Here is a 13,149-nt window from a genome sequence, read left to right on the forward strand (position 1 = left end):
CTGCCTTTGTTATTCAACAAATGTCCATTTGTTCATAGTTCTGAGTCTGGTTTCTGTATTCTGTCATATCTGTGCACCAGTACTCCTCTGTCTTCATTACTATAGTTTCATAAGAAGTCTTTATATTTGCTAGATCAAGTCATCTCCCTATTCCTGTCTTTCCGTATTCAAGTATGTGTTGATTTCTCTTGGCATTTTGTTTATATATAAACTTTAAATCTGGCTCATCAATTTCTGTAAACACTTGCAGTTTTGCTTGGGGCTACACTGAATCTGTAGGTTAATTTGAGGAGAACTGACATCTTTCCAGCATTACAACTTTCAGTATATGAACATGGCTTATGGCTCCATTTATATAAGCATTCTTTATTCTTTTATGTTCCCAGAAGATGGACTTTGTTCACCAAACTTCTCCTAGAATCCTGAAAGGCCACACGTTTTAAGCCCTAGGCCCAATGTCACATATAATACCTGTGCAATTTGTGGGTTTGCTTATTTATGTCAGATGTAATTTCATTTTTAAATTATTTATTTATTTATTTATTTGAGACAGGGTCTCACTCTCACCCAGGCTGGAGTGCAGTAGCGCGATCACAAGTCTCTGAAGCCTTGACTTCCCGGGCTCCACTGATCCCTCCACCTTAGCCTCCTCAGTAGCTGGGACCACAGGCGTGTGCCACAGGCATGCACACATGCACAGGTGTATGCAGTAGAGACAGGCTTTCACCATGTTGCCCAGGCTGGTCTCAGAACTCCTGAGCTCAAGTGATCCTCCTGCCTTGGCTTCCCAAAGTACTGGGATTACAGGTATGAGCCACAGCACCCAGCCAGGTGTGATTTCAAGTACTGAAGAAGCTTACAAAGATAAGGACTTTATTAAAAGAATATTTGCAGGTTGGGTGTAGTGGCTCACTCCTGTAATCCCAGCACTTTGGGAAGCCCAAGGTGGGCGGATCACCTGAGATCAGGAGTTCGAGACTAGCCTGGAAACATGGCGAAACCCCATCTCAACTAAAAATACAAAAATTAGCCAGGCGTGGTGGCATGCGCCTGTAATCCCAGCTACTTGAGAGACTGAGGCAAGTGATTCGCTTGCATCCAGGAGGTAGAGGTTGCAGTGAGCTGAGATCGCGCCACTGCACTCCAGCCTGGGCGACAGAGTGAGACTGTCTCAAAAAAAGAAAAAAAAAAAAGGCCAGGCATGGTGGCTCATGCCTGTAATCCCAGCACTTTGGGAGGCCAAGGCGGGCAGATCACGAGGTCAGGAGATCGAGACCATCCTGACTGACACGGTGAAACCCCGTCTCTACTAAAAATACAAAAAAATTAGCTGGGCGTGGTGGCGGGCACCTGTAGTCCCAGCTACTAGGGAGGCTGAGGCAGGAGAATGGCGTGAACCCGGGAGGCAGAGCTTGCAGTGAGACAAGATTGCGCCACTGCACTCCAGCCTGGGCGACAGAGCAAGACTTCTTCTCAAAAAAAAAAATTGCAATGTGAAGAAATTTGGGAGAAAGGAAGACAAAGTGGGAGAAGAAACAAAGTGGAGGCCCCTGCAAGTCCAGGCTGTGTAGCTGCCCAGTCTTGGTGAGATTATTGTCACCATTCAGCAGGTAGGCACAGATTTCACCTTTGGGCAGCCCTGAATGTCAGGCTCAGTACCATGAAATTTCACACTTTATTGTGGGCTCCCTAATGTTGCGCTCTGATTATTTGATTCAACTAACATATATGGGCATGGTACTGGCACATTTCGTCTTCAAATAACCCTTGCTGAGGCAAATGGGTTTTTTTTTTAAATTCCATTTTAAGACGAAAAGTAAAGTTTAAAGAGGTTAAGTGACCTGCCCTTAGCCACCTATAGAAAATAGCATGTTCAAGCCCATCTTCTGATTCCAAGGCCAATGCCTGCCCTCTTTCCATTCTACCTCCCTACAGTGTGTGGGATTTCTGCTCTTGCTGTTTTATAAGCTCTAGAGACTTGGAAGATATCTAATATACAGAAGGCAGATGCTAGTTATTATCCGACAAGCTGAAGTGAAAGCAGGAAAGAGCTCACTTCTTTTCTTTCTTTCTTTCTTTTTCTTTTTTTGAGATGGAGTCTCACTCTGTAGCCCAGGCTGGAGTGCAGTGGTGCAATCTCGGCTCACTGCAACCTCTGCCTCCAGGGTTCAAGTGATTCTCCTGCCTCAGCCTCTCGAGTAGCTGGGACTACAGGCATGCACCACTATGCTGCGCTAATTTTTGTATTTTCAGTAGAGACATGATTCTACCATGTTGGCCAGGCTGGTCTTGAACTCCTGACCTCAGGTGATCCACCCGCCTCTGCCTCCCAAAGTGCTGGCATTACAGGCCTGAGCCACTGAGCTGGGCCAGGAATCACTTAATGATGGCATTGCCAAGGGCTGTAGATGCTGAAATTTATCAGAAAGGGATATTCTTGTTGCTGTGATAGACAAGCGCTGCCCCACCCAGACTCCTTAAGGCTCTTCCAGCCCTGAAATAAACCGTGGTGTGGAGCATTTATATGCTAAAGAGATCACTTTCTTGCTTACTTTATCCATTATTTCCATGGCTCTCTCTTGTCCCTAAGCTGCTCCTGTGTCTACGGTTTCACCCTGGAGGGCCAAAAGTTCCAATAACCAAGTAAAGCCCATGCTTGCTTAGCCCACAAAGGGGAACAAGTACTGCATACATCCCATTTCAACATGTCTTTTGTAGGTACCAGGGTATAAAACTACCTTGTCCTGGTTTTATTTTTTATTTATTTATTTTTGAGACAAGGTCTGCCTCTGTCACCCAGGCTGGAGTTCAGTGGAGCTATAATGGCTCACTGCAGCCTCAACCTCCCTAGACTCAAGTGATCCTCCTACCTCAGCCTCCCAAGTAGCTGGGACTACAGGCGTACACCACCATACCTGGCTAAGGTTTTGTATTTCTTTCTAGAGACAGGGTTTTGCCATGTTGTCCAGGCTGGTTTCGAACTCCTGGGCTCAAGTGATCTGTCCACCTCAGCCTCCCAAAATGCTAGGATTACAGGCTTGAGCCACCATGCCTGTCCTGTCCTGGTTTATAACAGATGAGGTGAGGCTGCTATGCAAGTTTTATTTTGAAAAAGAACTATGAAGTTAGATTTCCCTGACTGTTCTTTCCTCAATGAGCAACTCATTTCCCCATCTTCCTTTAATCTTGTCATAACGTACCCAAGGATGATATAAACCCACCTCCACCAACAGTAGAAGACTCAAAAACGGCCGGGCGCGGTGGCTCACGCTTGTAATCCCAGCACTTTGGGAGGCCGAGGCGGGCGGATCACAAGGTCAGGAGATCGAGACCACGGTGAAACCCCGTCTCTACTAAAAAAAATACAAAAACTTAGCCGGGCGTGGTGGCGGGCGCCTGTAGTCCCAGCTACTCGGAGAGGCTGAGGCAGGAGAATGGCGTGAACCCGGGAGGCGGAGCTTGCAGTGAGCCGAGATTGCGCCACTGCACTCCAGCCTGGGCGAAAGAGCAAGACTCCGTCTCAAAAAAAAAAAAAAAAAAAAAAAGCCTCAAAAACACCACACCTTTACCAATCAATGGCTGTGTCCTCAAGCTCTTAGGACCAAATACGTTTTGCAAATGAAATTTTATTTTACCTATAGAAAGACTAAAGATTTGTAATCAAAAATGCAATTTATTGCTTCTACCCAAGATCAAGGGTAGTATCTGTGTTTATTATGTAATATCTGACACATCTACTTCCTGAGAACAAAATAATAAGTGGGTTTTAGGAGCAGAAGATAGTGTAATCTTGCTTCATCCACTAGGTGTGCGGGTCCAACAATGCAGTCACAACCAGAACAATGCTGCTCCAGATAACTGATGACTCCAATATGGCTCTGTCCCTCATGCTCTCCGTTTTAATATGAAACCTGCCTTTTCCCCTTTTATTTATTTATTTATTTTTTTTTTACTTTTATTTTTTGAGGCGGACTCTCCCTTTGTCGCTCTGGCTGGAGTGCAGTGGTGGATCTCTGCTCACTGCAACCTCTGCCTCCAGGGCTCAAGTGTTTCTCCCGCCTCAGCCTCCGGTATAACTGGGATTACAGGCGTGCACCACCACGCCCCAGCTAATTGTATTTTCAGTAGAGACTGGGTTTCAACATGTTGGCCAGGCTGGTCTCGAATTCTTGACCTCAGGGTATCTGCCCATCTCTGCCTCCCAAAGTGCTGGCATTACAGGCGTGAGCCACCGCACCTGGCCTTTCCTTATTTATTTTATTTTTTTGAGACAAGGTCTCTCTTTCGCCCAGGCTGGAGTGCAGTGGCTCAATTTCAGCTCACTGCAACCTCCACCTCCCAGGTTCAAGCAATTCTTCTGCCTCAGCCTCCCGAGTAGCTGGGATTACAGGCACCCGCCACTATGCCCGGCTAATTTTTGTATTTTTAGTAGAGATGGGATTTCACCATGTTGACCAGGTTGGTATTTTATTTTTTTATTGAGACAGAGTCGTTCTGTTGCCCAGGCTGGAGTGCAGTCGCAGGATCTTGGATCACTGCAACCTCCACCTCCCAGGTTCAAGCGATTCTTTTTTGCTGGGATTACAGGCACCCACCATCACGCCCAGCTAATTTTTGTATTTTTAGTAGAGACAGGGTTTCACCATGTTGGCCAGGCTGGTCTCAAACGCCTGACCTCAGGCGATCCACCCGACTCGGCCTCCCAAAGTGCTGGGATTACAGGCGTGAGCCACCACGCCCGGCCTCCTTTTTATCTTTATTTGTTATTTTTTGAGACAGGGTCTTGCTCTGTCATCCAGGCTGGAGTGCAGTAGCACAATCACGGCTCCTTGACCTCCTGGGTTCATGCGATCCTCCCACCTCAGCTTCTTAGGTAGCTGGGACTACAGGCATGAGCCACCACGCCCAGCTAATTAAAAGGTTTTTTTTTTTTTTTTTCCGTAGAGTGCCAAGTGCAGTGGCTCATACCTGTAATCCCAGCACTTTGGGGTTGGGGGTGAGGATCGCTTGATCCCAGAGCCCAGATCCCAGGAGTTTGAAACCAGTCTGGGTAACGCGGGGGAAACACCCCTCTCTACAAAACAAAAACAAAAGCCGAAACCATATATACATATGAAAACAAAAAAATACACACTAGCCCATTGTTGTGGTGCGTGCCTGCTACTCGAGAGGCTGACGTGGATGAACCCAGGAGTCCAAGAGTGCAGTGAATGAGCCAGGATCGCGTTATCTCAAAATACTGAGTCTCGCCGTATTTGCTCAGGCTGATCTTGAACTCCTGAGCTCAAGCAATCTTCTTTCAGAAAAAGCTGGGATTGCGTGCGTCAGCCACCTTACCTTAGAAAATTTAATCAAAATGGCAGTAAGTAGCTAACATGTCTGTTTCCTTCTCCCTAGCCATATTGTTATGAAAGTAGCTACAACCGCAAAACTCTGACGATTCAGTAAGTCTGTTTCATGTTACTGACGGCGGTTAAATGCACCATTTCTAGAAACACTACAATAGCAGATCGAGAAGTAGAACGGTTGTAGGAAACTCCCATCTCCTTTCCAGACAAAAAAAAAACATGACAGACAGTAAACTAATAAGAAAAAACACCACACTTAGACATTAGCCAACATACCAAAAAGTTTTACTAATAATATAGCCCTGCCCAGGTTCTCCCTTCTTACATTCACCTTAAGATCACGGTGAGAAACCTCACCGGTAAACATCTCACCTGCTTTCTGATGTAAATATTATTTGAAAACATAGCCTCTTTGAGACATTTTGTCTGCTTCTTGACTTTTAGTGACTTTCGATCTTTGTCGCCCCTTTCCTTGGTCGTGAGTGCCATTCATTTGCATGTCCCACCCGCCCTGCGCCCGGGAGGCGTGGCCACCAAGGGGCCCGGCCCTGCACAGCGCCCTGGGGAAGCTGGTTTGAAAGCACTGGAGCGACCCCAATGCCGGGTAAAGGACAAGATTTGCCCAGACGTAAGGGAATTTGGGGTGAAGTGGCCGTAAGAGTGTGGGACGAAACTGTTTCGTTCGGGCAGAGCGGTCGGAACGCACCTGAGGAAAGCATGGGGGAGGAGTCACTAATAAGAATGAGTGGCAGGGACAGGGCGGCCTTGCAGCGCCCTGGGTGTTGGAAGGGAAGACAGTACAGCGCGATGGGGACCAGGGCGGCAGGCCGCAGCCAGGGTGGGGGTGGGCGCCGGTCAAGGTGCCTTGAAGCGAATTCTGCCCTCGGGAGCTGCGGTTCTTCCTCCTCCGCCCTCACCGGCGGGCGACCTTAGGCAGGGAGTGAAATGCAACGGGAGCCCTGGAGGGAGGGTGAAGCCGCGCGTGCAGGAGGAACCTCCTATTGGCGAGTTCAGGCCCCGCAGCTGCGGAGGTGGGGGACCCTGTGTGGCAGCCTGCTGAGCGGCTGCGTGCTCCGCGCGGTTGGAGGGGGGAACCTCCAGCCCACCTCCTCTTTTTCAGCTGAGAAACCGCTAGTTACCCCCTTTCTTATGCGACCAAGACTGTAATAACCCTGTCACCTTTCACGGCCCTCCAGGTCTGTGCCCATCCTCCTCTGAGGATTTGCTCATCCACCCCGAGGCCTGTTTTCCTCACCTGTTGTCCCTCTGGCAGACCCTAGGCCCCTTGGAGTCCAGCCACCATCTATCTGCCCGCTGTTTCCACCCACCACACTCCCTCCCTAGTTCTATCCCAGCTCCTTAAACGGTTGGAGTTCAAACCGCAGACCATAACAGCACACGGGCCTGGACTCCGGTACGGCCCTGGACAAGTTCCTTAATCTCTCTGAGCCTCAGCTTTCTTACGTGTGAAGCAGCGGTAACATTGTTATTAGGAGCCTCCCGACCCCAGCACACCGACATACATATGAGTGGATATCCATCCTGCCTGTGAGGGTTCGTCTTTTCTTTGGGTTGTTTCTTGTCCACAGAGGTCCATACTTATGTTCCTGGAGGCACCAGCGGAGTCACTGATGCACCCCTGCATCCAGCATGTTTAAGGGAGACAGTCTGGGGAGGGCAGGGAACAGCCTAGAGGGTCCCCTAATAATTAGGGCTGTGATGGGGATGTTACTGGAAAAGGGTCCCTATCCAGACCCCAAGAGAGGGTTCTTGAACCTCCTGCAAGAAGGAATTTCGGGCAAGTCCATAAAGTGAAAGCAAGCTTATTAAGAAAGTAAAGGAATAAAAGAATGGTTACTCCATAGGCAGAGCAGCGGCATGAGCTGCTCGACTGACTATACTTAGTTATTTCTTGATCATCTGCTAAACAAAGAGTGGATTATTCATGAGTTTTCTGGGAAAGGCAATTCCTGCAACTGAGAGTTCCTACCCTTTTTAGACCCTATAGGGTAACTTCCTGATGTTGCCATGGCATTTGTAGACTGTCATGGCACTGGCAGGAGTGTCATTTAGCATGGAAATGCATTATAATTAGCATATAATGAGCAGTGAGGATGACCAGAGGTCACTTTCGTCACCATCTTGGTTTTGGCCGGCTCCTTTACTGCATCCTGTTTTATCAGCAAGGTCTTTGTGACCTATATCTTGTGTGGACTTTCTATCTCATGCTGACTTAGAATGCCTAAGCTAGTGGGAATGCAGCCTCGCAGGTCTCAGCCTTATTTTACCCAGCCCCTATTCAAGATGAAATCACTCTGGTTTGATCGCCTCTGACAGGGGCAGTGCACTTTCACATCTTGGCCTTCGCTGCCTCATCCTTCCAGATCTTTCAGATGCTTGCCCTCTGGCATTCTAGGATAGGAAGACTGCTTCCAAAGTGACACAGGATTTTTCTGGGACACTTTTCCAACTGCAGACTTCTGGCCGGCGATGCCCCTGCCCATGCCTAGCTCTGCCCCAGGTAGGAGGTGCCCTGCCCACTTGGGCTTGCACTCTGGTGGGGATCCTGCAGCCACAGAGACTGCGTGCTCAGCCCCAGTAGGAGGGGGTGTGTGATCAAGTAAGTGCCTCATCTTGCCAGCCACTCCAAGTGCTGGCACAGGAGCGGGCTCCCTTTGGGGCCTGCAGCTGGATCAGTCAGAAGCGACTCCCGGGGTGAACTCTGGCATCCAGACGAAGGGAACTTGGTGGCACCCAAACAGGAAAGCGCTCGACTCTGAAGCCCCAGAGGGGGTGTTACAGCCATGCTAACAGCTCTTTTAGTCCCACCGTCAGCTGCCTGACAAACAGGGGCATGTTAACAATGAACTGGGGGTGTGTTAACAACTCTTGTCAGTCCTGTTGCCTGCTTCTGCTGGAGGCCCCCTGGCTGGCCTGGCCCTGCACTGCTTCTCATGGCAAGGGGCTGCCACTGGGCACAGAAGGTGGGGGATGTGTGGAGGGCTATGGTGTTACTGCCTTCTTTGTACGCTTTGCTGACAATGGAAGGGTGAAAAGGGCAGAGAAGAGTTTTATGAAGCAATGAAACAGTTCTCAGTAGAGAGGAGATGCGAGGGTGGTCCCTGACCTGAAGTTGGGTGGTCTCTCTCCCAGTGTGGCTGGGTCCGGGGCTTTTATGGGCTCAGAATTGGCACTGCATGCTGATTGGTTTACGAGTATGCAAAAAAGGCTAAAACAAAGGCACCATTCAAAGGTGGCATGACAGTGTAGAAAACCAATTAGGGAAGGGTAGATATATGTAAAGCAAGTGAAGGGTGGGGATCAGTCAGAGGAAAATGCACCAACAGGAAGAGAGGTTCTCAGTTCGGTCCATGGATTTATCCAAGACTTGTAGCTTAGCTTTCAGGCTTTAAACTGCCTTTGGTTTCAAAGTTGGGTTTCACTGGGGACACGCTGCTATCTGCCTAGGGGTTTGTCTGCCTCCTGCCACTATTAAAAGTATTAAATCAGTGCATCTAGCCTGAGGGCTGCCCCTAGTCCAGCCAGCAGAGGTTTTTGTTTTTTCTTTTGTTTTAATTAAAATTTTAATTAAAAGGGACTAATATAGAGGGGTTTTTAAAAAATTACCATATGTGTTGAGTATTTATGCTATGCCAAGCACTTCCCATATATTTTCTCATTTAATCCTCAAAATAGCAAGGGTGATTGCCTTATCACCATCCTATAGATGAGAAAGCTGAGACTCAGAGAAATTAAGAAACTCACATGAGGTCATGTTGTATGTAAGTTAGTTTTTGCTGCATCATAAGCCACCCAACTGTTTATGATTTCAAACAGGTAATACTTGTTTCTCAACAACTGGATGGGGGCTGGATGGCCAAGGGGCCTCATATTTTAGGGACAGGAGGAGCTCATCGTCAGCTGGGTGATGGGGATGCGACCACAAGTCTCATTATCCAGGAGAGCTTGAACATAGGGGTTAAGTTTCAAAAGCAGCATAAGGGCAGCAACACGAGAACTTTCCATGTCTCACTTATGTCATATTTGCTATTCTCCCATTGGCCAAAACAGGTCACAAGGGCATGGCCAGCCGGTATGGAAGGGGACAACCAAAGGTGGACACAGGGAGTGAGAATTGCTGCCATTTTCCCCAACAAAGAATCTACCATCCATAGCTTCTAAGTGTACAACTGGAAATCAAAACTAAGTTTGTCTTACTTGAAAGTTCAAAACTGTCTTGGAGCTACTGCCTGGGGTCTAGGAATCCAGAACATTCCACACATTGACTAAGTCAACAACCTGTTGCACACACACACCTGCAACTGTTTTGCAAAAGTATGTGGATCTGGTTGTCACCATTGATAAAATGCAAATTAATTTAGATGTATTATTCAATTCATAGTATAATTTTGTTGTATTTTCAAATCAACAGATATTTACGTAATTTCGAAGCAGCTCTTTACAAAATATTCATTAGTTACAAAAGGAAGTCACTTCACAGTGGAAAAATCTGGCAGGTGCCACCTTAATCAAGTAACCAAAATGAACATCATCAGTAATAGGACAAATTGCAATCGTGTGCCTCCTGATAGTCTAGCAAGAAGAACACAGCATCACTTCTATGATGCTCCTGCCAATAATACATAATTGGAATCTAATCCTAAAGCAACAAATTCAAATTAAGGAAAATTCTACAAAATAATTGGCTTGTAATAGAAGTGTAAAGGTCATGAAAGTTAAGGAAAGACTGAAGAACTGTTCCAGACTGAAGATGAAAGAGATGTGAGAAATAAGTGCAGTGGTGATTCTGAACTGGATCCTGACTTGGCAAAACTTGAATAGGTCTGTTGGTTGGATGGTAGAAATATATTAATGTTGATTTCCTGATTTTGCTAGCTATATTACAGTTTTATTGGATTCAGTCCTTGTTTATAGAAGACACACAGTATGCAGGGGTTATAAGGAGTCAGGTCAGGAACTTGCAGATCATTTTAGCAAAACAAAAGTTCTTTGTACTTTAATTCCAAGACTTCTATAAATTTGAGATTATTTTAAAAATACTTAAAAAAACTCCTTTAAAGTCTCTCAACATGCTGTCCTATTAATAATAGATTTCTAAATTTGTTTTTATTTTTATCAAGGTTTTGTGTGCCCATAGTTTGAAGTATTAAATCGTTTTTATTTATGTATTAAAACATTTTTTAATGCCACTCCATTCAGAGGTAATGAAGTGTCAGGTTTTTTTTTTTTTTTTTTTTTTGAGACAGTCTTGCTCTGTCACCCAGGCTGGAGTGGAATGGTGCAATCTCAGCTCACTGCATCCTCTGTCTCCCTGGTTCAAACAATTCTCCTGCCTCAGCCTCCCTTGTAGCTGGGATTACAGGCGCCCGCCACCATGCCCAGCTAATTTTTGTATTTTTAGTAGAGACAGGGTTTCACCATGTTAGTCAGGCTGGTCTCGAACCCCTGACCTCAGGTGATCCACCCGCTTTGGCCTCCCAAAGTGCTAGGATTACAGGCGTGAGCCACTTCGCCTGGCCTGAAGTGTTAGTTTTATGTCTTTTTTTTTTTTTTTTTTTTTTTTTTTAAAGAAAAGTAGTTCCCTTATCTCCATTTTCCCCCTTTCCTGCATCTCAGAGGCAACTGCTTTCAGTTGATTACTTTGACAGGTATGACCTTATTTCCGCATAATTGCTTATGTCATGATTTTTTTCTTTTTGAGATAGGGTCTTGCTCTGTTGCCCAGGAGGGAGTGCAGTGGCGCTCTTGTAGCTCACTACAACCTTGAACTCCTGGGCTCAAATGATCCTCTGGCCTCAGTCTCCTGAGTAGCTGGGACTACAGGTACATGCCACCATGCCTGGCTAATTTATTTTCACAGAGACAAGGTCTCACTATGTTGCTTGGGCTGATCTCTAACTTCTAGGCTCAAGTGATCCTCCCGCCTCGGCCTCCCAAAGTGTTGGAATACAGATATTGAAATCAAGTTTAGCCTAAAGCTGCCTCCTTATATATTTAAGTTTGGCCAAAAGGTTTGTCTGTATATTGTGACAAGTGGAGGTGTAAACAGACTACACTTGTGCCAATCACTGAGTTTTGGCCAATCAAATGTAGCCAACTGTTCATACCACGTTCAGATAAGGCAAATGCCAAGCTGTAGCCAAACCCAGCTGTTTCTGTACCTCACTTCCATTTTCTGTCCATAAACCTTCCACCGCATGACTGCACTGGAGTGTCCGAGCCTACTCTGGCTGGAAAGGCTGCCCGATTCTTGAACTGTTTGTTGCTCAATTAAACTCCTTTAAATTTAATTTGGCTGAAGTTTTTATTTTATCACAGGTGTGAACCATCATACCTGGCTGTCCTAAATTTTTAAAAACTATCATGCAAGTCATAGTTGCTTCCTCAAGACTGTCATTATCACGTACTTGTTGTATGCCCTTGCTCAATTTTTGTGGTTTTAATTTAAAAACTGGAAAAAGGATCTGCCTGCTCTACTCAGTGTAGTTCAGTTGTGTGCTGCTAACTACTGAACTGTGGCATCTGTTTTGAAACCATTTGGAAGAAATCACAGTACTTTGGTATCTTACTGAATATTCTTAGGTAGTTGGCTCCTGAACAACGTGGGGGTTAGAGGCTGTGAACCCTGTGCAGTAGAAAATCCGAGTATAACTTTTGACTCTCCCAAAACTCTACTAATGGCCTGCTGTTGACTGGAAGACTTACCATATCATAAACAGTTGATTAACACCTATTTTGCATGTTACATCTAGTACATGCTATATTCTTACAATACAGTAAGCTAGAGAACAAAATGTTACTAAAAATCGTAAGGAAGAGACCACAGATTTACTATTAAGTAGAAGTGGATCATCATAAAAATCTTCATCCTCAACATTAGTTGAGTAGGCTCAGGAGGAGAAGAGGAGGGGTTGGTCTTGCTGTCTTTTTTTTTTGAGATGGAGTTTCACACTAGTTGCCTAGACTGGAGTGCAATGGTGTGATCTCAGCTCACTGCAACCTCCATCTCCTGGGTTCAAGCGAATCTCTTGCCTCAGCCTCCCGAGTAGCTGGGATTACATGCGCCACCATGCCTGGCTAATTTTGTATTTTTAGTAGAGACGGGGTTTCTCCATGTTGGTCAGGGTGGTCTCGAACTCCCGACCTCAGGTGATCCGTCCGCCTCGAACTCCTGAAGTGCTGAGATTACAGGCGTGAGCCATATGCCCGGCCTTGGTCTTGCTGTCTTAAGTGTGGCAGAGGCAGAAGAAAATCTGCGTATAAGTGGACCTGTGCAATTCAAGGCCATGTTGTTTAAGGGTCAGTGGTAGTTTTGAACTTCCCCCAAGCATTAGACTCAAAATAACCTGTGAAAAAGAATTTTGTCAACTCTAAAAATGCTGATAATTCCGCTGACCTTGTTTGTAATACCTGTCAATAAAGACTGTACTATCTTGGGGTTTTCAGAGAAGGAATCTTTTAGGACTGATAATTCACAGCCTACTTGTGCTCTACTTCAGTTTTCTTTTGACCAGTAGACCAGACATGTTAAAAACAGAGGGAGTAAAATCACTGCACAAAATCATCTTATTCTGTCAGTGCCATGGAAGAACAGTTGATTTGGGGATCTACTCAGTCACTTTGAGACTAGTCACACAGTCAATTATAAATCTACCTAATCATATAGTTTTTTAGCCTGTGTTATCATTTTGTCCAAATCTTAAAAAAAAGTTATATTCCCTACCTATAGGCAAATATATCACTAGGTTTATTTCCTTATTGATAGGATTAAGTAATCAAG

This window comes from Hylobates moloch, unplaced genomic scaffold (assembly GCF_009828535.3).
Source record: "Hylobates moloch isolate HMO894 unplaced genomic scaffold, HMol_V3 SCAFFOLD_15, whole genome shotgun sequence".
Classification (NCBI taxonomy): Eukaryota; Metazoa; Chordata; class Mammalia; order Primates; family Hylobatidae; genus Hylobates; species Hylobates moloch.